This window comes from Pinus tabuliformis, chromosome 6 (assembly GCF_031772625.1).
Source record: "Pinus tabuliformis cultivar Carrire ecotype Pingquan chromosome 6, CPIR1, whole genome shotgun sequence".
Lineage (NCBI taxonomy): Eukaryota > Viridiplantae > Streptophyta > Pinopsida > Pinales > Pinaceae > Pinus > Pinus tabuliformis.
Window position 1 is genome coordinate 1,579,374,541 of NC_142292.1, and position 23,009 is coordinate 1,579,397,549.

General features: G+C 36.6%; 1 pseudogene; it reads right to left on the minus strand.

The window, feature by feature from the left end:
- Window positions 1-17,009, minus strand: part of LOC149264842 (BTB/POZ and MATH domain-containing protein 1-like) — a 36,992-nt pseudogene extending 19,983 nt beyond the window's left edge.
- Window positions 17,010-23,009: the final 6,000 nt, after the last annotated feature.

The following is a 23,009-nucleotide window of genomic DNA, read 5'->3' on the forward strand; positions in this document are numbered from 1 at the left end:
AATCCTTCCTCTTTCTGTACCTTCTTACGAAATTTCAATCTGATGCTCAGAGAGAAAGTTATGACGATTTTCCTCAGGTCACTTGTTTGGAATGTAATTCAGGAGTTTGCAAAAAGACCAACTTCCTCAGATCATATCTCCGCAGATATAGTGCAAAAAGCTTTGAAATTTAGACCCGAGGTTCAGCACGATTTCTTCTCAAATGGGTTTTTTTTTTAGCTTCTGAAACGTTGCAGAAAAAAAGTTATAGCGAAAATGCCACGATGACCTATTTGGAGCAGCGAAACCCTAGAATCCAAAGCTCTGATACCAAATGTTATGAAACCAGCTCAAGAAAAGATAGAAAAGATAGATCAACGCCTTAGAATTCAGCCTCTTCAAGGGGGAAACCTCCTGTACATTACATAAATGAACAATTCTTGGATGATACAAATGAAAAGACCTCCTTTCTATATATAGGAGTCTAAGGGGTCATAACATAATCAGAGCCAACATAACAATAATAATGTAAGGGCACAATAATAACAATAGTGGGCTTCTATGGGGCATAATTGTAACAATATGGGCACTACATGGGTACATCAATATAATAAGTGGGTTGTACTAATAACAATAAGGGGTTACACTAGTAGTATAGGGGCCTAACAATGGATATCATCCATAGTCCATCACATCGCCTCTAAGAGACAATTCTAAGGTTCAAGCAGTAGAAGCTCACATTGAGAATCAAAAACAAGTTCTCCAACTCTTAAATGATAACCTAGCTTTAGCACAAAATAAAATGAAACAACAAGCAAATTAGCGTCACAATGAAAGAAATTTTTGATGTGGATGATTAGGTATTTTTATGGCTACAACCATACAAAAAAATTTCCCTCAAGCAAGCTAAGAAGGATATAAATTGTCACCCAAGTACTATGGCCCTTATAAGGTGTTGTGAAAGTTTGAAACTATGGCATACAAAATGGAGTTTCTTGCATCTTCACAAGTACACCCAATCTTCAATGTTTCGTACTTAAAGAAGGTTATAGGTGACAAGCTCTCAATTCAAACTATATTTGCTAGAACTTGATGATGAAGAAAAAATCATATTGGAGCCTGAAGCAATCACTGAAACAAGAATTTGATAGCCACAAAATCGATCAATTTCAAAGTATCTCATTAAGTGGAAGAACTTACCTACTAAAGATTCCGCATGGGAGGATGAGTATTTTATGTGGAAGAACTTACCTACTGAAGATTCCACATGGGAGGATGAGTATTTAATACAGAAGCATCCAAAACTACTCAAGTGTTGGGGACAACACATTTTTGAAGGTTAGGGTTGTGTTATGTCCCTATAATAATGGTGTAGCTCCTATATTGTTAGTGTTGTGCCCCATAGAAGTGCACCATTTCTATTGTTGTTCCCCATAGAATCCCATTATTGTTATTGCGCCCTTAAATTATTATTGTTATGTAGGCCCTAATTATATTTTGACCCTTTAGACTCCTATATATACCAAGGAGTTCTTGTCATTTGAATAATCCAAGAAATTTTCATTTATGTGACGTAAAAGGAGGTTACCCTCTTGAAGTGGCTTATTATCAAGTCGTTGACCTATTTTTTCTTATGTTTATGCATTATTTTGATCTGGATACATAACAATATCTCTTCTGCACAAGAAATGATATGATCATTAGAAAGTGTATAAGAGAAGACAATATGTTCAACATTTTAAAATCCTGCCTCAATAAGCCATGTGGAGGAGAATTCAATGACAAGAGAACAACCTACAAAGTCGTTCGTTCAATATATTATTGGCCTACAATTTTTAGGGATGCCAAAGAATGTGTTTTGAGATGTGACAACTATCAACAAATGGGTCACCTAGTACAATATGACGAGATGCCTATATAGCCATAGGTACTCATTAAGCTCTTTTAAAAGCGGGCTCTGGACTTCCTGGGACCCATTGCTCTAGCATCAAAGAAAAGGAGGTATATTTTATTTTTACTAATTACATAACAAAATGGGTAGAAGATAAAGCTCTTTTTCATGATATTAAACAAATAACTATAGAATTTATATTCAAGGATATATTTACCCATTTTGATGTGCCAAGAGAAATTATGACAAGCCAAGGGAATCATTTCACATAAAAATTAGTAGAATCCATCACTCAACAATACAAGATCAAATGCCATAAATCTTCTTTGTACCATCCATAAGCCAATGGGCAGGTAGAGTCAACTAACAAGGTCCTTAAAGCAACTGTGATCAAGGCAATACAATTAAATAATAAGGAATCAATAGATAAGCTTTCAAAGGCACTTTGGGCCCATAGAACCACATGGAGGGTCATAACCGAGTATACACCATATGAATTGGTGTATGGAAAACAAATTCTTCTTTTGATATAGTTCCAGGTGAAGACCTTTGGGGCTGTATTTTAGTTGGGAATGGATCTTTAAGATGTACAAAATCAGAGAATAACTCAATTGAATGAGTTGGACAAGATGTGCCAAGAAGCCAGGCAACATACCACTCTCATCCAACACCAAAGGAATAAGTAGCACGATAAATTTATTTTGAAAAACCAATTTAAACCTAGTGAGTAAGCTCTCTTTTTTATTCATAATTCCAATATTTTAAAGGGAATTTTACTACACGTTGGTTACGCCCATACGAAATTGATCAATTTTTTGATAATGGTTTATTTAGAAGAAAAACCATTTATGGGGAAATAATCTCTCCTCTGGTGAATGGGTATAGATTGAGAATGTACCAAAACCTCCTTAACCGTGAAGAATTTATTTAGCCTGTTTTACAACAGTCTGAGATAGAGATAGTGGGAAGGGGGGACTCTAAACCTATTTCAACTTCTTCTTAATACATTATTTTCCTTAAAAAAGAATAATAATAATTTAAAAGAAAAAGAAACAAGAAAAAAGTAAGAAAAAAATAAGGGTTCAATTGTGAAAACAAGTTTTCTAACACAATTGAACATAAATTTTGCTTGAAAACCAATAAATTGGAGGACGAACATTCCCCAAGTATTTTTCATATAAAAGGGATACTATTAACTGTAAGAAAAAAAAATTGGCTTGTTTCACAAGGAGGAACTTTTTATGTGTTTAATCTTCCTAGCAACAACATTGAATTAATGTACCATGAAAATCCTCTTCATTACAGAGGCTCAGACAACCAATTTTGTTGATCTTGCCACCACAATTAGAATACATTTTAACTGCAATTATTTTCCTGATCAATACCCTTTAACATATTATTTTGCTGAAATTTTCATGGAGTTAAAATATATTCTTAGCATCAACAATTAACATTTTTGTTTGTTTGAATTCCAATCAAAAGAAAAAATAGAGATACATGGTTTTCATTTTTTGCTATGAAATTATTGGTATGGTCACCATCAACCTTCAATTCTTAGTTCTCTAATCTTGGTAATGTTTTGGAGTCACAAGGACAATAATTTGTAGGTGATTAACTTCAGGGGTTGTCAACAAAAGCTTAAAATAGTCATATTCATGCACTTATCAGTTTTCCTGTAGCTACCTCATAATATGGTAACCATTGTTCTCAATAGTTATAATATCACTATAACAATTACAGGACAACCTGTAACATGCCTCTTCAAAGTTGCCTTGTAAATTTAGAGTCATCTAATGACAATTGGCTTCATAATAAGGTCTCGAACATGCCAAGCACCTCTAGCCTCTTCTTTTCCTCATTCCTTAGGTGTCTAACAACAAAAAATCATTTTCTTGGTTCCAAATTCAACAAAGCAGTCAACCTCAAGAAGAAAAATCATCGGTAGTTGCCTCATACATAGCATGATTAACCATAATTCCAGGTTCAACATTTCATTGGTATAAAATTCCTAAGTTTAGTTTCTAGTTTCTTTACAAGCTTATATATCAATATCTAAGGTAAAGTCCAAGGTGAGAAAATTAATTTAGACTCTTTGATTCATTGAAACAAGGGAACATTGAAGAATAAAAACACGGTCCCGTTGAATGATTTTTTTCCACTTTACAAATCATCTTTTTAATTATCATCATTATTATACACCTAATACTCTAGTTCCTAAAACTGTGTTCTCATATCCTTTCCATTCTATTTTTTATGCTTATTGCTGCAATTCCCCTCTGCTACCTCATCAAATGAATGATAATCATTACTCATTTCCATTTGCTTACAAGACCGTCCAACCATTCAATGGCATAATTTCCAACATTGTTGAATTATCATATTCTTGAAATGAGTTCCTAGCTTGCATCGCACACATAAAACACTCTTAATTCCCAATTACTTTGACTAGCAATAGTCATCGAAAAACAAAGCATCCATATTCCACTATGATCATGTGTTGGGTAATTTAATTGACTCTTAAATTACTTGTCATTAATTGTCAAACTCGGGGTTCCGTGAACTTGTGAAGCATACTTGCACTATATATGTTAGGGATCAACTTTCAACTTTTAAAAAGTTAGTTAATCTATTTCAAAATGATGACAAGAAAATGAAACTTATTTATGAAGATCACTAAGATGAGTATGCACATGTTCTTTCCCAAAAGCTAGAGAATTAAATAAATTCAAAACAAACTAAGATAATGTTCAAGATTTATTCTATGAGACAAAAAAATGAAATTTTTTTATTCTATGGAACTTTGAAAGACAAAACTATTCTAAGATGATTGAAAAGGAAATCTACACTAAATAAGCCTCTTTTATGAAATCTTGAAGAAAATTTATACTGAATCTATTCTAAGAATTCTTGAAATAAATTTAATCTGAGTTTTAAAACAAAATCAAAATCTTTCTACTTGTGAAGGCAAAGCTATTCTATAGACTTGAAATTACTCTAAAGAGAAGTCTTAAAAGAGCAATGAATAGAGCTTAACAATATTGACGTGCGTATTCAAAATCAGAGTTGAGACTAAGCATTTAATAAATGTTTTTGGTTTTTTGTTTGTTTGTTTTATTGTTAAGCACTCAACCTGTGATGGAACAAAGAAAAATAAGCAGAGATCCTATTCAAAATAAAATATCAGAGCATCTAAATGGAATGACATTCAATCAACAATGCAAAGCATAAAGAAATTAATTCAGAATGAAAGACATCTAACTATTCTCACACATCTTCAGGGGGGCCTCCTGATGAGTGTGAGTTATTGGAAACTCAGATCACATGAAGAAGATCACCAATAAAAATTACAGGAATGCCATAACATAGATTTGTATTAACTGGAGTGTGCAAAGAAAATTTTCTTCACAATAATAATTCTCTGCAATAACATCAAAATTTGAACTGTGTTTTGCTTCCAAATGAAGCATTTATATAAAGTTTAAATTGTAACCACATTGAGAATATTATGGCTAAGAATCAAAACTGAAATGACACCTTATTGCCACAAATTTTCCGAAGCCTAACTAATTCCAACTTCGTTTTGCTTGACTGGGCGTTGATTGACACGTTGGGGCGCTATTTGCTCACGTAATATGGAAAATAAGGCTCCAAAGAACCTGGAAAATCTCCTTAAAGGTAACTAATTTGAGGAAGTTGCTTATAAAGAACCTAATTGGGCTCGTGCTGAAAAAAAACTCATGTTTTCATTTTTCAAAATTCATTTTCATTTGCTCAGAAAATGCATTTGAAGTTGACTGGTCAAAACTGTTGTGTTTTTCCTTTGATCTCTTGCTGGAGGTCCACACATGCGAGCGGGTGGAATTTGACCAATACAAATCCATATTGGAGCTTCTAGAAACCAAGTCCAAGTGTCAGATTTCCTTCTAGAATGGTGCTACTACCTTAACCATGGAGATATATACAAAAACTTGATTGAGTTGCAAAAACTTGAATTGGCCAAATTGTCATTAGTAAACGATGCATAATTCTTCTTAATCTATTAAAAATAAAGGAAACCAATTTTAATTAACCACTTAGACATATAGAGGCACATCATGAAGAATTATGGTAAAAATGGTGGCAAGTGAGTGAAATGGTGCAATGGATGGTTAGAAGTAATGACTTAATGAATGACAAAGACAAGTGAGAATGATGACAAATCAGTGACCCAACATCTCCCCCACACTGAGATCTTTGCATTTCCTCATGCAAGTTGAGTCCCAAAAATGAACTCATATGCCTCTTTTCTTTATCCACACAAGGATGTCCTATTTCATTCTTGGAGAGTGCTGCTTTAAAAGATGTTGGTTGATCTTATGAATGCATTTATTCTTATATTACATGTCCTTTCTCCTTGCTAACAACATGAGAGGATGAATCCTTGATAATTGCTTGATTGCTTCCATATTATTATTATTATTATTATTTTTCATTTTACTGAAGTCCACACCAAGTCTCATCTCCATGGAATAAAGCTAATTTCCAGCACCCCCTTCTTTGATGCCTAAATATGAAAGTTGAATGTTTCGATGGAAAAGGAAACATCAAATAAAATAAAAGAGGAATGTACACCATGGAAAACACAACTCCCAAGAAGTTATATCTAATCCAAAGTAGCTTCTCCCAAAATATAACATTTTGGTATTTTCCTTCTATTGTATTCATCTTATAATCCATATCACCAAACTATGCTGCAATTAGACCATAAATTGTCCAAGAAATGGAGTCGAACCAATAAAACCATCTCCACTGTACAAGAATTTTAAACCAAGGGACAATGAACCCATAGAAGAGATTCCAAGAGGACTAAAAGGTTGATGAAATGATTGAAGCAATGTGGTAACTAGGAGTAATAACAATTGCCATCGCCCCTAAGTAGGTGAAGTAGAGGAAAGTGAAAAAAATGATTTTGGTAGATGTCCATTCAATAGAAATTATGGAGCGGACTCAAATTGATTTGCATTAGTAAAAAGGAGTAACGACTTACCACATCCAAGGCTTAACTCAATCCTTTGCAATGTGAACCATGTTCATTACCATACTTTTGGAGGTGTGCCTCAAAGCCTTCTTTATACATGTTGAAATAGGATATTAGTATCCTCTGCCTAAACCTTATTATTGTCCATTGCTTGAGCCTTGCTATAAATGATATGGAATATGTTTTTCTTCATAAATTTGTGTTGATTATGTAAAGAAAATAAAGTATTTGTGTTGCTGCTAGTAACCCCTGTTACATTTTCTTTATGATGTCAAAAGAACATGTTGTCGAATTTCTTTCACTTTGTACTCAAATCTTGTTCTTGTTTGTTGCATATATTTTTGTAAGACAACATCTTTGTAATCTCGTACTCATAGAAGAGAAAAATGTGTAACAATTTATACAAAGGTGCAAACAACATTGTCTTCGATCTTTGGGAATGAACTTATATTTGTTTCTCTCTCTTTAGGATACTCCATTTTATAGGCATACTATTGTGCCGACTTCAGAGTAATTTGGACATCTCTTTTGCTATTAAAATTTTTATGAGCTACAATTTCAACAAATACCTTAGCTAAATCCATATCTTGCCTAATAAAGGAGTCAAAATATAGCAGATTTCTTTGACCTCTATTCTTTCCAACAAATGATCTAAGAAAGGAGTGCATGCATCTATTTTCTCTTTTAAATAAATACACAATGGATCAAAGCATCATAAAATAAGACATTGAGGTCTATCATTTATGCACAACAAAAGTGATGACCACCAACCAATGCCTTCATTCCTTCACAAGCATGTCTTTAATCAACCTTTGCTCCAAACCCTTCAAATTTGTCTTGGAACCAACTCTTAAACACATCATAAGCTAGTATATTAATATTTCACCATTGATATCAGATTTTAAACTCAGTCTCTATAAGACATTCATGATGACTTCTACTATGGATCACTGCCATGCCATGCTTTCATACTCATAATATTTGCACAACGACTTTTGAATATATTGCACACTATTTCTTGATGACAAATCTTGTGGATAGATCATGAATTTGGTATGAGGGATAGATCAATGATGGAAAATAAGGTTGAGTGGTTAAGTCAATGATGAAAAAGATGGTTGAGGGCTAGTCAATGATGGTTTGCATGAATGGTAATTGAAGTGGTTATTTATCACATTTTCCTAAATTTTCATAAATTTAAAAGTCTTATACAAATTTTTACCTCAAGTTTACCTTTTGAAGAACTTGGTGGAGAAGAGAACATGATTTGAATGCTGATATGGTTCTAATTTGGCTTAGGTACGTTGCTCCATCACTTTGACCTTGCTCCATAGAATGTATCATTTTCATGTAGCAGACTTGTTTTTCCAATTTCTCTCAAATGGTAAATCAGATTCTCTTGAAATTTTTTGAGGTTGTTACCATTAATATTATGAATCTTCCCATAAAAAGTCTCGGCCAATGGGTGCACATATTTCAATAAAAAAGAAAAATGGTTGTGTATGATGATGACCAATTTATTTAAAAATACATACTGGAATTTCTTGAAATTTTGTGTATTTATTTACCCTACCATGATGCATTTACCCTAAAAATTTCAGGACCAATGGATGCACGGTTTGCAAGTTATGATCAAATCAATTTCTGCCCTGTTTCACCCTTCACGCTATCCAACGTTGCAACAAAAACATATGCCATGAACTCATTTGAAGGCGAAATTGAGTGCTTAAAAAGGGAAACAATGTATTTTTACCTTTTTTTACTGCCAAATGCCTTCAAAATCCCATTTTGATGAAGAAAAGACGACATGTGAAAAAATATTAAATTTTATCTTGGTGTGTGCACAGTGGTGAAAAATGAAAATCCGCCTTAAAAACCCACTTGAAATTCCCTTCAAAATTTCATTTTTTGAAATTTTTCTCGAGTCTTACTCAATTTATCAAACTTTGAGAAAACCTAGTGTCTCAGTTTTTTTTTGCTCCAATTTCTTGTAATCTTTGTGCCAAAAATGCCATGGAACAAGCTCCTACAACCAAAAAAACAAGCTACTACAGTAATAGATGTAGAAAATGAAACTTTTTGTAGCTGTTGGAGAATATGTCAATTTCCATAGCTATCTCTATTTTTATTTGGAAAGTTGTTTTCTCTGAGTTTGAACTGCTGATTTGGATTGTGTACTGCATGCTGAAGTAGAGACCAAGAAATATGATGCATGTTGACTGAAATACACCCAATTTTATTGATTTGCTTGAAAAGGAAATGAATGAATAAGAATTGTAGTTGTGCCATAATGCTACTACAAGAAACAAGAAAATGAACAACTGCAAACTATTGTTGATTCCATTGAACCATATAGTCTTCATCAAAACCAAAATCCATGGTACAATTCTTACCATGCGAATGAATGTGTCGAAGTCGAGCATGGAAAGAAATCATTGGATTACTGATCGCTAATGAAAAAGTTAACCAATGTGAAACAACTCACAGATAATGTAAGTGAGTGTCAAGGTACCTAAGTGCATGTTGACAGGGATGCATGAATGTGTTGAAGTCAAGTCACCTGCAAGTTCTGACAATCAAGAGACATTGTTGTATTCCCATTGTTTTCAGTGAGGAGTTTTCCATTGATGTATGCAAGTTCCGAGGCGCTCCAAATAATCTTTGATATTGGTCCCAGATAAGGTGTTGAAGTCGATGGGACAAGATCCGTTGCAAGGTGGGTCTTGAGGAATCCCACATCAACCAACTCGAGCATAGAACAACAAGATTTGAAGAACCATAATAAAAGCCTTTGAAACCATCATGACATTAAAGAAATTATCGTGAAATTTTCTCACTAGTTGCCTGGTTTCAAGGCAAATCTCATGTCCAATAGTGCCAATAAACTAATTTTCACAATAAGACTTATTTTTCTCTTCTTCTTTTTTAAATATCTTATTCTACTTGAAAAAGAAATCTCATTCAAGTATATGAATAGTTCCATTAGAACCATGTGCATAACAAGATAATAGATAAACTCATATGCATGTTTGAAAGTTATGATTTGATATATACCAGTATATGAGAGACTAACTGCCTTGATTGAGATGATGTCGAAAAATATTGAAGAATTGAGCATTGGGATCTAATGAATGTCTTGAACCAAGATTCAATGTAATCTTGTCTTCCTTGGCTTCTTGCTAACATTCCATGCAAGTCTTCAAATATTTGATAACCATTCATAGAATCTGGTGATAGCCATGCAAGAAACTCTTCAATCTCAGGTTCCAACGACTGCTCTCCAACAAATGTGGGCCACGAATCTTTAGTCTTCTCTAGATCTTCTTTTGGACAATGTTTTTGCAATACCTTGACATTGTAAGTGGATTGAAGTATTTTATTATTGGGGATTCAAAACGGTTGTGCAGGTAGTTGAGTGGGAATGGATCTTTGGGGTGCTTGTGTCAGTGGTAATGGGAAAGGTCTAATTGAGGTCAACTAAGGGTGAAACTGATGTTGTGGTGGAGGTGAATGGTATGGATAAAATTGATATTGATATTGAGGATAGTGAGGAAAATATCGAGGATACGGCGGATTTCTTCTATAAGGCCCTTGCCAACTTTGTTGCCAAGATTGGTTTTGAGGTTGGGATTGAGATGACCAAGGTTGCGAAGGCATGGGTGTTTGCCAATTACTTTGAGATTACTATGCATAACCCTGAAGTTGTGAATTAAGATCTTGCATCATACCGGGATGATGAGGCTGCCATGGTCTTCTTGGAGCTACATATTAGGATTGTTCCAATGTTTGATTTGCTCCCTGGTAAAATGGCTTTAACCCTGGTAATGATGGGAAATATTTAGTAGTATGTGATCCTGCACATATTTCACAAATTTTAATGTTATCAAGTGTACATTCATGCAAAGCATTTTTCTTTCTACATTTAGGGAAAAATATAAATGAAGCAACAATCTCAACTTTTTCCTTATTTTGCATTCTTAACATATCAATTTTTTCATTTAAATTACCAAGAATGTATAGCAAGTTGTTAAGTTCAGTTTGACTTACCAATCCCGATGTCGACTTACTTACTCTTGCCATAACTGGATCCTGAGGGGATCTTCCATACTTCGCTTTTCCTCTTGATATGTTCTTGCATAATTCACAAATAGCATTTAGTAGGAGATTTTTTAATGTGTATGATTGTAAATTATTCAATATAGATCTTTTGACATTATAAGTAAATCTCTCCACTAAATCTTTTAGGATTTCATTCTCTTTTTGGTTCATCTTAAAGACTTCATCTCTAAGGTCATGGTGTATGCAATAATCTTTATATTTTCCCAAAAATAATTTTTTCATATCATCCCATGTCCTTATATAATTTGTTCCTAAATTCACGAACCATCTAAGAGCTATATCCTTCGATGTTGCCATAAACAAATTTGATTTTTGAAGCTGTAATAAGTAGCCATAAGATCTACAAAGTATTTCAAATTCGAAAAGAAAGGTTTCTAGGTCTTCTGATCTCATACCTTTGAAGTTAGGAAGTACGAATGGAGGTATGTTCTTCATATGAACGTTGATATTAGTTTCTTGAATGGGAAATCCAAAAGGATCTTGCTCATTATCATCATCTCCAACCTTTTTTTTTCACCTCTTCTTCTACTCGCAAATATATGAATTCATGATGTGAAAGATGATGTGGCTCTTACTGCACCACGTGATTTAGTGGGTGTGGTAGGTGATTGAAGTTTTTTTTTTTTAATGAATCTACCTCTAGGATGTAGTAAAATGAGATTAAATGGATGCGACTAGGAATGAAATGCGTTTGAGAGCTAATGCCTATGTACACTTCCCTAAAAATGACACCAAAATGTTGGGTAATTTAATTGACTCTTAAATTAATTGTCACTAATTGTCAAACCTAGGGTTTTGTGAACTTGAGAAGAATACTTGCACTATATATGTCATAGGCACATGGGACACTTGCATCATGGGTCGCTAATATTCTTCAACAAATTTCCACAAGATTACCAGCAAGAGGCCTTGACAAGAGTGGAGTGTGCAAGGGATGCACACTTAGAAAGTATGTCAAATATTCCTTCCATTGTCAAGACTACAGAACCAAAGGTATTTTGGAGTTGGTGCATTCAGATGTGTGTGGGCCCTTTTCTTCTTTGTCACTGATGAGGTACAGGTATTATGTTACTTTCATTGATGACTTTTCTCGGAAAAGTTGGATCTATTTGATGAAAAATAAGGATGATGTCTTACATAGATTCATGGAGTTTAAGGCCTTGGTAGAGAAGCAGATAGGGAAGAAAATCAGGCAATGAAAAGTGACAATGGTGGAGAATATATCTCAAATGTGTTCAAGGGTTTTTATGACAAGGAAGGTATTAGGAGAGGGTTGATAACACCTCATAACCCTCAACATAATGGGGTGGCCGAGAGGAAGAATATGAGTATTATTAGAGCAGTTAGAGCTATGATGCATGATTAGGATCTACCTAGGTTCTTATGGGAAGAAGCGCACAACACTACAATATTTCTACAGAACAAGAGTCTACATAGGGTGCTTGGATGGGCTACACCAAAGGAGGTCTTCACTGGTAAGAGGCGTGATGTTTCACATTTTCGGATCTTTGGCACAAAGGTCTACTATCACGTGTCCAAAGATAATATGAATAAGTGATATGCCACAACAAAGAAGGGTGTCTTTGTGGGGTATAGTGAGACATCTTAGGCATATAGGGTGTATCTTCCAAGAGTTAGGAAGATAGTTCTTAGGCGAGATGTGAGATTCTAGGAGGATCAAGTTTGATAGTTCCTTAGAGCATGAGAATATTGGAGTACCTAAGGAGGAGCTACTTGCTCCCAAATAGGAGGCACAACCAACACCTCAAAGTCGGCCACAACCACGGTCGAGTGGCAAGAGGGTGGCACAAAAAGATTTGCAGCAAGATGAGGAGGAGAAACCAGGCCAAGAGAAAACAGACCAACCAGATCCACCCACCATAGGGAAGAAGAAGGCCAAGTGGGCCAAGAGGTTGATCCAGGAGGCTTAAGAGCAAGTCGAGGCTCCTAGCACCATATTTAGGCACGGTAAAAAACCATAATGGTACACAAGTTATATGGCACTAATGATAGAGTTGGTGGACACTGAGCCTTCTTCTTATGAGGAGGTAACTTCTCAGTTGGTTTGACAGGATGCCATGGTGGAGGAGTATTCCCGTATTATGAAGAATGGCGTTGGAAGGTTGTTCCATGACCTGAAGATAAATTAGTAGTTGGATCTAGGCGGGTGTACAAGTTGAAGCATGGAGCAGATGGTAGTGTGGATAAATTCAAGGCCAGGTTTGTGGCCAAGGGTGACTATGAGGAGAATTTTTCCCTAGTAGCATGATATTCATCCATCATGACTATTTTGTCACTTGCAACACATATGGGGTGGAAGATCCACGAGTTGGATGTGAAGATAACCTTCCTCAATGGAGTTGTTGAGGAGGAGAACTCTATAGAGCATCCATAAGGATTCAAGCAGTTTAACAGAGACACACATGTGTGAAGGATGTAGAGAGCCCTTTATGGGCTTAAGCAGGCTTCGAGAGCATGGTACACTTTGGTTGACAACTACCTTTGAGGATTCAGCTTCACTAAGGGTGAGATAGATGCTAACCTGTGCTACATCATGGTTGGAGGGCTTCCACTCATTCTAGTTCTCTATGTTGATGACCTTATACTGACTGGAGATGAGAGATTGATCCAAGATTTCAAGGAGGACCTTGCAAGGGATTTTTAGATGAAGGATATGGGGATGATACACTATTTCCTTGGCTTGGAGATTTGGCACGGGGATGGTGAGATCTTCGTGGGAAAAGGCAAGTACACAACATATATTCTCGAGAGATTTCATATGCGGGATTGCAGGCCCATGGACACACCTCTAGTCATAAACTGGAGGAAGATGGATGCTACTGCACTGGAGTGAGTGGATAGTACAATATATAAAGAGCTTATTGGGTCATTGATGTACTTGGTCAACACACAACCTGATATTTGTTTTGCAGTCAACCAGCTAAGTCAATTCATGGTTGAACCGACAAGAGTGCATTAGGTTGTTGTAAATCATGTGTTGAGATATCTTAGACGCACAACAAACTATGGATTGTGGTACAAATAGGTTGATGGAGTGAGGCTTGAGGGATTCAATGATGCAGATTAGGCAGGGAGCTCCATGGATAGGAAGAGTAGTTCAGGTGGCATTTGAACATTGGTTCAACTACAATTTCTTGGTACAATAAGAAGCAGAGATTAGTTGCACTTAGTTCAGTAGAGGCTAAGTACATGGCTGCTAGTCAGGAAATTTGTGAGGCTATTTGGATGAGGAAGTTACTTGGGGGAATTTTCAGATAGAGGATGGATCCTACCATGATACATTGTGATAATCATAGTTGCATTAAACTCTATGAGAATCTAGTGTTTCATGATCACTCAATGCATATCAAGATTCAATATCACCATTTTAGAGATTGTGTGTAGAAGGGGATAGTCAAGATACTGTACATTCCAACAGGGGAGCAGATAGCAGGAATATTGACCAAGGCATTGGCGAGAGGAAGTTTTGTTCATCATAGTGATAAGTTGGGAGTTATACAAAGTCCCTTTATCGCTAAGAGAGAGTGTTGAAAAGTAGCGAAGGAATGGATTCCTTGATTTGTGCCTTGATTCAAGGAATCAATTTGGAGATCTTCTTAGTCATGTGAGAGTTCTAGTGATGATGACGAGTTTAAGAAGCAGTTTGACTAGTGCGATTTTGTGGAGGATAAGTTATATGTCCTCTAGTGTGAGTTAAATTGGGAACTAAGTGAACAAGTGGACTTAGCCTCCTAAATTTTAGTAGGATCCAATTAACTAAGTGTGTTGACTTTTGTTAACTAGAAAAGCTCCAATTTAGCTCCTAATTTAAAAACATCACTAAAAATAACCTAATCGAAAAGCTTATAAGGAGATAAGAGGCACACAATTGATCAATCAATTCTTGAGCATGAGTTTGTGAGCAAGAGAGCTTGTGGAGGAACGAGCCAAGTGTTCCTTGTGCGAATTATTGAGGAGGGAAATTTCTCTTTGGATTGTGCATAGAAATAGGGGAAATCCCTATTTAATAGGAGCTCAACCAACGTTAGGAAATAGGAGAATATTTCCTAAGGTTTTGTGTTGGAAAATCAGAGGCTCTAGTGCGTATAGGATCAGGAAGATGGTCAACTATCAAGTAGAGGTTTCAGGCCTAGGACATGTTGGGTGTAGGAATTAAACTTAAGCAAACTCCTCAACACTTAAATTATCAACCTGATGGATTCGTAAACTTAGAGATGAAGCACAAGCAATGCCAGAGATGGTATGAATGTTTCTAATGTCAATCCTTACTTTCTTTAAAGGGAAGATTGCAGAATCAAACTAAAGAAAGAAAAAGGCAACTTGAACCATCAAAATAATCTAAGACTGGAACAAGGAAGAATGCATTTGCAAAAGATATTTAGAAATGAAGGGGCAATCACTTTAGCTAACTATTGATTAACTATTGAGTGTGTGTTTTCTTTAGCAGAGACACTTTAGCAGTCTCATCAGATGGGCCCTTCAAACCTACTTATGTAAAGATTTCCTTCTTGCACTAAACTGTCCTGCACTATCGCAGTCTGCTTGCACTAGTGCAGGAATAGAGATTTTATGCAGAGGGTATAAATGGTGTCTATACTAAAAGCGTTTTGCTTCCTGCAAGGGCTTGAACTTTTTCAGGTTCAAAGCACTCAGATCCCGTGGCAAGAAACTAGTTCTTGCACCAGATCAGAGCTTCTTGCACTTGGCATTTAATTCTTGAAATAAGTGCTTAGTTACTGCAAGTGTTATTATACTGTGAAATCCAATTGCACACATAAAAATGAATGTTTCTGATTTTAACAAAGTGCAGAAATAAAGAAACAATCCATATAATTTATCCTGTCATGAAGTATTAATGAAAGCAAGAAAACTGCTGGAAGTAAACTAAAAAGGCTTGCTGCATCACACCAACGTGCACTGGTGCAAGTTCATTTCTCCTGCTTGGACTAGGCGGGGAAAACCAAGCAAACAAAACTACAAAAAATGAATAGCACACCAACGTGCACTAGTGCAGGTTTATTTCTCCTGCTTGGACCAGGCAGGGGAAAACCAAATCAAACAAAACTGTAGAAAATGAATAGCACACCAACATGCACTGGTGCAGGTTTATTTCTCCTGCTTGGACTAGGCGGGGAAAGCCAAATCAAACAGAACTGCAGAAAATGAATAGCACACCAACGTGCATTGGTGCAGGTTTATTTCTCCTGCTTGGACCAGGCGAGAAAACCAATCTAGAATCAGATGCAGAAAATGAATTTTAGCTACTTCACGTTGTGGATCCGCTTTCACTCAACAGGAATACATGTGCTGTAAATTTAATCACACTTGAAAACATAAATTACATGGAAAATAGGGTAAACGTGCTGGGTTGGCTGGGCCCTAGCCAACCAGCACGTTTCCCTTTCAAATAGAAATGCTGCTCAATATTTTATCAGTTCATCAGCTTTCAAACACAGAAACACGATTTATGAAACATGAGGCAGAGCTCCCTTCTTATTAATTCATAGAGGCAAATACATGCGTGAATACATAGTCCAGCCCAGATTTGGGTGATAACAAAAATACAAGCCTGTTACCGCCTCCTTGGTTATATCTCTGTTCTATACAAATTCTTATCAAAAAACTATCTCGTCCTATTTACATTCTTCGTTATGTAGATCTTTGGCCGAAGGCCAAAAATATCGTTTAACCAATTACATAACCGATATGAAGAATTTAGCTTCTCGGCCTTCAAAATTAGGCAATTCAACAAAACTGGTTGTAGTCAATCTCCAGCTGTTCGTTCTTCATAAATCTGATCTCAGCTACCTTTGATCGACCTTGCTGTCGTGGCTGAAGCTCGGTTGCCTTCAGATCTATCTTGCTGTCATGGTCGAAGATGCGCAAAATGAGGCGATGATCAAGGAGGTCTGGATCTTCTGCAAAGATTCGCTGTGTTGGCACCGGTGCGAGATCCGATGCTACACTAGGATCAATGGTCATGATAAGCACTTGACTACCAAATAAACATTGGATATATCGATAAGTTACAAAAGTGATTATAAGCAAGAAATCATGTAATAAATAATTAATTAATGCTAAGTTAAGTTAAAAATATGAAATATAAAGTTCATGCGAAATATGTCATCGTTCTTGGACTAGTGCAAGATGAGGGTGTATAAGAGAGGTAAAATAGCGATAAATGGTTATAATTTAGGAAGGGAAAAACGGTTAAAAGAGAGTAAATTAGGGGGCTAACAGGACATGCAAGAAAACTATTGTATTTTCAGATCGGAACCAACTTGTATGTATATCATATCTATTTCTCAATTTTCCTTAATAAAATTCCAAAGAAAGCGAGGGTTTTCCCTATTGGGTTCCCTAGAGAAATTATGCATTTTATTGTGTAAATTTTGTGTCTATGTGAAAATAAAATTTGTTTTTAGATTGTTCATAACGACATATCAAAATTTCATGGAAATTCTACACAATATGATGAAATTCCTCTACAACCATATGTACTAATAGATCCTTTTGAGTAATGGGCACTAGGTTTTGTTTGACCAATTAATCCCCCATCCAAGAAAAATAGTGTTGAGGTATAAAAGATGTCTTTTGAACTCTATTTATCCTACATTAATTATCAATCCAGGTACGATTTTTTATTTCAAGAGTGTACTCAGTCTGAGGCGACAATTTATTTCAAGAGTAATGTTTTCTAATTTGTAGTACAATGCTAAATACAAGAGTAAATGGATGCTTGAAATAAAATCTAATTGCAATCATTCACTCAGAAAACTACAACAATTTATCAGTCAAGGATGCAGTAGTGATAACTCTTTCCTCTGTAAACTGATATAAATGAAATCAAATATAAACAAGAACCACAATATGAGAACTTAGACAACGACAACCAATGTCCTTTACAGTTGTTGATCTTACACTCCACACTAAAGCAATTAACTGGAAATGATAGATCACTAATGTTGCTAACAGAAATGTAGTAAAAACGCTCTTTGAAAAATACTTAAAAGCAAAACCAAATACTTGCAGGAAAGAAATAACACCTATCTAGTATGAATGAACAACAATGCTAACTTAATAGAAATGAACAACAATGCTAAATGGAAATGAACAACAACGTTATCTTAGTGGAAATGAACAACAAAGCCAAATGAACAACAATTTGTAATGAACTGCGAGGCTTTATAACTGAAATGAATAACGATATAAGTGGTAAAGGATAATAATCTCGTTATGATAGGAAGGGAACAACAATGCGATTCAATCACAGCTTATGCAATAAAATGATTCCATAAAGTATTAGAACTTGTAAAGACAGGAAACTGTAAAGCAATGTGATTCAAGGAAATGAAAAGTAAATCAAACCATCACACGACTGGAACTGTAAAATAATGGTACAAATAGCAAGTGGATCCACCAGGGCTGGGCCCTTAGCCACTAGTGAAGCACCGCTAGGCTAATTCAGTAGGAAGGAATGGAACAGCAACTAATTTATGTATTAATCATGTATAAAAAGTTTACAAGCAATCGTACTCTATTTTAACCAACAAGAGTCGATGATCAAAGTAACAACACAACAGTAAGTTCTACAAAATGATAATACATGCCCCCCTGGGCTACAAGCGTTGTCCCTTTTTATAATGGCCAGGTGGATATATCAAGAGTACAGATAAGTTTTGAAGCAGCGATCCCTCAGGATCAAAGGATCCTGAGGGATTCGCTCTATCTTTGATTTCCAGTTTATCGTTTTGTCTTCTTGTGCTAATGCTGCGTTTTCCCTTTCTTCTCTTGGACTATGCGCTCTGATCTTGATCTCCTTGTCTGGATACGGCTTCCTAGGGAAGGGATAGTAGCTGCTTCTGCTTTGTCTTTTCCTCCCTAATAGTGGTTTTCCATTTCATTCATTTTCTGTATAAAAAAAGACAATAATCAGTTATTTTGTATCAATCACAAATCTCCTTAATTCTATCATAATTCTTTAACATATTACCATTTTAGAATGTAAAGGAGTTATGATTCAAAGGAAAAGATAAAGAAATAAATGGCAAATGGATACCTTTTCCATTGCTCAACACACCCCCCTGCTTACCCTTTTTCATGCCCTCATGAAAACCATGTAATTTACATGCAAGGCAGTTACGGAATAGGTTGGAGAGGGATTTTCATGAAGTCGTCTAAAACCATGATGTGTAGCTAAAAATTCAAAAATGCACCCTGTCTTCCCTTCAGGTAATTCATAGATGGCCTCACATTCTGCTACAGGATACCAGATAATAGGGCTTCGAAATCTACAACCTAGCCAATACGGTCCTTCCCTCAAGATGAGGTTACCATAGGTAACCGGGCGATTAAAATTTTTGTAATTGAATGGCTTTCTGTCCTAAATATTCCGATTGGAAGTCTTGTTGGGTTGTGTTATATTCTTTCCACGTAGTTAATAGGGGGTTTGAGGGGCACCTGTAACCCCACTTTATGGGGTCTAGGGCAGCGCTCCGGAAAATTTTGGTTTTGGACCCTATGTTAGGTTGGGTGGACCCACCTATGGTTTTGTGCATGATTTTTGCACATGTTTTTTGGACGCGATGGTTTTCGGTCCATGGTATTGGACGCGATGGTTTTCAGTCCATGGTATTGGATGCTTCGACATGTATAAATATGTATTATAACATTGAAAGGAACATAATGAAAAATCAAGCTGGTAGTCCCGGTTTTGGGATCCAGGGGAAAATCTCTATGTATATGTGTTTTATGTGTTCTGCTCTCGCATTATTTATTTTTTATGTTTTAGAATTCGTATGCAGGTAATTTCTGTACGGGGTTAAAACCTACATTTGGTATCGGAGCAGATTTGGCTTCAAGGGGATGCCTTTGTTGCTAAGGGGTTTCGCTCAGGCCTGTGGTAGACCCTGTTCAGTGGGAGATCTACGAGATCGATTCTGGTGGTGAAAGAAGATGGCAAGTAGTGGAAAGATAGAGATCGACAAATTTAATGGTCAGAGTTTTGAGTTGTGGAAACTCAAGATGGAGGATCTGTTGGTGGATAAAGATCAGTGGATCGTGGTAGCTCCGGGTACTAAACCAACAGGAGTGTTTGATGAAGAATGGAAGAAGTTGGATCGGAAGGCAAAGAGCATAATACGATTGTGTGTCTCAGATTCAGTATTGCTAAATGTATCAGGGGAAGCTACAACAAAGGCTTTGTGGGACAAGTTAGGGACTTTATACCAATCTAAGTCTCTGGTGAATAAATTGTTCCTGCGGAAAAAGCTGTATAACCTGAGGATGAAAGATGGAGACTCGGTGATAGAGCATCTGAACGCATTTAATACTGTGGTAAGTCAGTTAGCATCTGTTGATATTAAAATTTCAAATGAAGATAAGTGCATCAGTTTGTTGTGTTCTCTACCAGATTCGAAGGATAGTCTGGTTATTGCAATAGGTAGCAATGCAACTGCCTTGCAGTTTGATGAAATAGTCTCAGCCTTGCTGACGGAGGTGACGAGACGGAAAAATATGGAGAGACAAAATTGTGATGCCTTGTCTGTACAAGGACGGTCCCAGAACAGAAACAAAATAAGTCATCGAGTGGGAGATCTAAATCTAGAGGGAGATCTAAATCTCCAGGAAAACCTGTAAAGGTGGTGTGCTAGAAATGCGGAAAGGAAGGCCACTTCAAAAGGGACTGTAAATCTAAAGCTCCTGACAAAGGAAAGGGATCTGATGAGGCTCCTTCTGCAGAGGTGAAAAACACCCCAGATGAAGGTGGGGATGTGTACTTGGCTTCTTCAAGTACACATGTAGATCATGAGGCATGACTGATTGACTTAGGTGCATCCTTTCAATTCACTCCCATAGAGAGTGGTTCTGTGAGTATGAGAAATATAATGGTGGTGATGTCTTCTTCGGGGATGACAGGAAGGATAGAATCATTGGTCGTGGAAAAGTAAAGTTGAAGCTGCAAGGTGGAAGGGTTAGAACACTTCCAGGTGTTCTGCACATTCCTGCATTACCCAGAAATCTGATTTCTGTTAGTAAGCTAGATGATGCAGGTGCAAAAACAGTGTTCGAGAAGGATACCTGCAAGATGGTTGGGGAGCACTGGTATTGATGCAGGGAGTTCGGATTGGAAATCTGTACAAGCTGCAAGGTAGCACTATTGTTGATGGGTGCAACAGTTCCGTGGATCCTGAAAGTGGAGCAGAAAATCTAGTGGTCTCTGGAGAAAAGACCATGTTGTGGCATCAAAGGCTTGGACATATTGGAGAGAAGGGCCTTCGAATACTTCATGGTAAAGGTATGGTAGAAGGTATGGGTAATAGCTCTTTGGATTTTGTTTTCTATAAAAATTGTGTATACAGGAAGCAGAATCGAGTGAGTTTCCCCTTTGGTGGTAAGAGGGTGAAACATTTATTAGAGCTTGTGCACAGTGATGTGTTTGGACCTGTGAAGGTTCCATCACTGGGTAAGTTTGTGTACTATGTATTCTCAAGGAATACATGGATATATTTCCTTAAGAAGAAAGCTGAAGTCTTTGATAGGTTTAAAGAATTTAAGGCTTTAGTGGAAAACCAGACAGAGAAGAAGATAAAGGTGTTGAGGATTGATAATGGTGGAGAGTTTTGCAGTAAGGAATTTATAGAATTCTGTAAGAAGTGTGGTATAGCACGGCAAAAGACTACTCCATTTACACCTCAGCAAAATGGAGTTGCAGAAAGAATGAACAAGACGTTGATGGAAAGGGCAAGAAGCATGCTCAGTGGTGCCGGGTTAGGACAGGAATTCTGGGCAGAGGCGGTGGATACTGCATGTTACCTGGTCAACAGGTCACCTTCATCAGCATTGGAGGATAAGACTCCACAAGAGGTATGGAATGGTAAGAAACCCTCTCTTTCACAACTGAGGGTATTTGGATGTGATGCATATGTACATGTTCCAAAGGAGAAAATAACAAAGTTGGATAGTAAATCTGAAAAGTGCATCTTTATTGGGTATAAGGATGGTTTAAAGGGTATAAGCTTTGGAACCCAGTAACAAGGAAGGTTATGTACAGACGAGATGTGGTGTTCAGAGAGGTGAAAGATGTTATTAAACATGAAGTCCAACCAAGGAACCTGAGAAGATAGAGTTTGAGCTAAAGGAGCAAGAATCAGACTCTACAGCAGAGGAGGAATCAGAAGATGAAGAGCCACAAACTCCGGCTGTGAGAAGATCAGTTCGAGAAAGAAGGCAGCCAGAAAGGTATAGTCCATCTGCTTTCTATTTAAATTTTTCTTTATCTGTTACTAATGATGATCCCACAACTGTGAAGGAAGCAGTGGATTCAGAGGATGGAAAACTCTGGAAAGAGGCCATGGTTGATGAAATGGCATCTTTGCAAAAAAATGAGGCTTGGGATCTGGTGGAGTTGCCGGTTGGAAGGAAACCCATTGGCAGCAAATGGGTGTTCAAAAAGAAGACAAATGCAGAAGGAAAAGTGGAGAAATACAAAGCTCGGTTGGTAGCAAAAGGTTATTCCCAGGTGCCGGGAATTGATTTCGGTGACATTTTTTCTCCTGTTGCCAAGGTAACTTCTATTAGATTACTTTTATCTGTTGCTGCTGCTTTTGATTTTGAGGTAGAACAGATGGATGTGAAGATAGCATTTCTTCACAGGGATTTGGAAGAGGAGATCTACATGAAGCAACTTGAAGGCTTTGCGGTGAAGGGTAAGAAAGAACTTGTATGTAAGTTAAAGAAGTCTCTATATGGGTTAAAACAGTCACCAAGTATGTGGTATCAGAAATTTGATACATTTATATGAGGACTTGGCTTCACTAGAAGCAAAGCAGATCACTGTGTGTATTTTAAATTAATTGGTGACCGTGTTATTTATCTGGTCTTGTATGTGGATGATATGTTGTTGGTTGGAAATGACAAAGAAGTTATCCAGGATTTGAAGACCCAATTGTCCTGCAAATTTGACATGAAAGATCTTGGTGC